This window comes from Dromiciops gliroides, chromosome 3 (assembly GCF_019393635.1).
Source record: "Dromiciops gliroides isolate mDroGli1 chromosome 3, mDroGli1.pri, whole genome shotgun sequence".
Classification (NCBI taxonomy): domain Eukaryota; kingdom Metazoa; phylum Chordata; class Mammalia; order Microbiotheria; family Microbiotheriidae; genus Dromiciops; species Dromiciops gliroides.
This window is the reverse complement of record NC_057863.1, coordinates 216,864,979-216,867,710: the sequence shown is the minus strand read 5'-3', so window position 1 is coordinate 216,867,710 and position 2,732 is coordinate 216,864,979.

The window sequence follows — 2,732 nt, the reverse complement described above, 5'->3', positions numbered from 1 at the left end:
TGGTAAGATGGCCTAGGTGGATGACTGGATGGATATGAAAAGGAAGGGACAGAAACAGTGAGCTAAATAGCTCCCTCCTGGGAGAGGAGATCACTTTAATTATAGGAAGTGACACTCAATGGTAAAGTCACCATATCTTCTTTACTATTAAGATGTGGTTTAGGTGTGCACTCCCCATGCTTCAGTTTTCTTATTTGTATAATAGGAATAATAATACTTTTGCTATTTACCCCACTAGGTTTTTGTGAGGAAAAACTCCCTCCCTCCTTCATTCCTTTGTTCATCCTTCCTTCCTTCCTTCTTGGTAGGACTTTAGTGGAGAAAAGCGTCATAGAAACATGAGTTATGATTGTAATTGTGGTTGCTGAAAACTTCCTTGTGTCTTCTCACTTGTATTGCCTCATATTTTAGCCTCTGGATGGCCTGCTGGTTCTGCACAAATGGAGCCCGCCTGTGTGGTTGCAAGAGTAGAGCTTGTCATTGTAGACCATGTCTGTGCCTGTGGCTATGACTATGACTCATGAGGCCTTGACACTCTTCTATCTGCCCAAATAGAACCCTGAGGCTCCAGCTCTGTTCACAGAGAAAGGACTTGCCCACATCTGGCTTAATTCAAACCATAACTAATCAATTTCTTTCAGTGTGTGGAAAAACCTCCCACCAATCCCAACAGGTTCCTGGTGAATTAGCCTCAAAAAGGACCTTCCAACATTTGATGGTTCCATTGTTCCTCTAGGCCAGTGGCGTCCAAACTTCTTTCATTATCTACTTCACCATTAAAATATACCTGAACATGTGCTCCCAATCTCTAATGTGGACTTTTGATTAAATTACATACATGAATCACTACAGTTATAGTTGTGCATGTTATAAAACTTACATGAAAATAAATGTCAAAAGGACAAGGATGCCACTCTGTTTCATTAGCTAGGGCACTTAAGCAAATTTTTATTCATTGCTCTGCTGTTGGAATGTGCCTTCCTGGGGTCAGATTGGACTCAAACTTCTATCTTTTAGATTTCAAATTATTCATTCATTCATTCATTCATTCATTCATTCATTCATCTATCTGACCATTTATTCATTCAATAAGCATTTATTAAATGTCAACTGTGTGCCAGGTATTATGGTACTAGGTACTAGAGATATAAGGACAAAACAAATCAGTTCTTGTCCTTAGAGAGCACATATTCTGTTGGGGAGGGGGAATAACAGGTACACAGATAAATAAACACAAAATACATGATATATTAAATAAATACCAAGTGATTTCCAGGGAAGAGGGCACCACCAATTGAGGAGGAAGTCAGGTATTTGGAGCAGCAAGGAGGTAAATTTGACCAGAACATAGAGTGAGTAAGGAGAGTGATTTGTAAGTGGCCTAGAAAATCTACTAAAGTCAGATGTTGGAGGATTTTAAATGCAAAACAGAAGAGTTATTTTTTTTTTCTTCTAGAAGCAGAATGGTTTCTAAATCTCTTTTCTTTTTTAAAATTAAATCATAAAAGTATTTTATTATTTTCCAGTTACATGTAAAGATAGTTTTCAACATTTGTTTCCACAAGATTTTTAGTTGCAATTTTTTCTCCCTTCCCCCCTTCCCTCCCTCCTCCCCCATCCCCAACAGAAAAAGCAATCTGATAAAGGTTATATATGTACAATCACATTAAACATATTTCTGCATTAGTCATGTTGTAAAAGAAGAATCAGAAAAAAGGGGAAAACCTCAAAAAAGAAAAAAACAAAAAGTAGAAACAGTATAGTTCAATCTGCATTCAGAATCCACAGTTCTTTTTTCTGCATGAACATTTTCCATCATGACTAAATCTCTTTTCTGTAGAGGCCCCAGCTGAGTTATTGTTTTTCCTGGTTAAAATTAGTCCCCATGTCAGTACTGAGAGCTCCAGCTGTATCATCAATCACGGCAGCATGGCTGAAACTGTTACTGTGGCAGTAGCCACTTGACATGGTAAACAAATCTGACGTCTCCTGCGCTATCAGCCTGCCTGACATCTCCTCATTTGGGGATGGTGATGGATTTCTCTGGACAGCCAGAGTCATCAAGAAATTACCATTGGTCACCAATGGTATGAAAGCTTAGGTCAAGATAACCGATATTTACAGAAGCCCTTTGGTTGTTTCCCATCTTTCCCCCAAACCTGATAAATTACTAAGTCCATATCTGTCAATAAGTCAAGTTTTGTTTTTGTTTTTGTTTGTTAATCACTTCGAACCTTAACCTTTATGGAGAAAGGAAATTTGTATAACTTTATGACTTAGAAAAGATTTAAAATTTTTTTCAAAATATTTTTTAAATACAAGCATAATTCTTACACTGAAATGGACTTTTGAGGTTGAGACAATGGGGACGTATTGGAGTATAATGAAAATTCATTATAAGGCATATGTTATATATGGTAATTTCAAAACAACATTTTATATTTCTGGGTTTCAATATGAACACCATAGATGAAATTCAGCTCTTTCTTTTGGAACATGACTTTACTGGTTAGGATTTGGGGGGATAAGTTTAAGATAACAAGTAAAAAATAACAAAAAGACTCAAATTAATCTTTGTTCACAAAAGTGCATGCAATTTTTGCTGCCAGATGTTGGATGCTTGCTCTTATCTAATGAAGACTAACGTATACATTTCTAACATAAAATAAATTTGTTAAGCACTTACTGTGTGACAGGCACTGGGCTGGTGATATAGTTATCTCTTCGACATC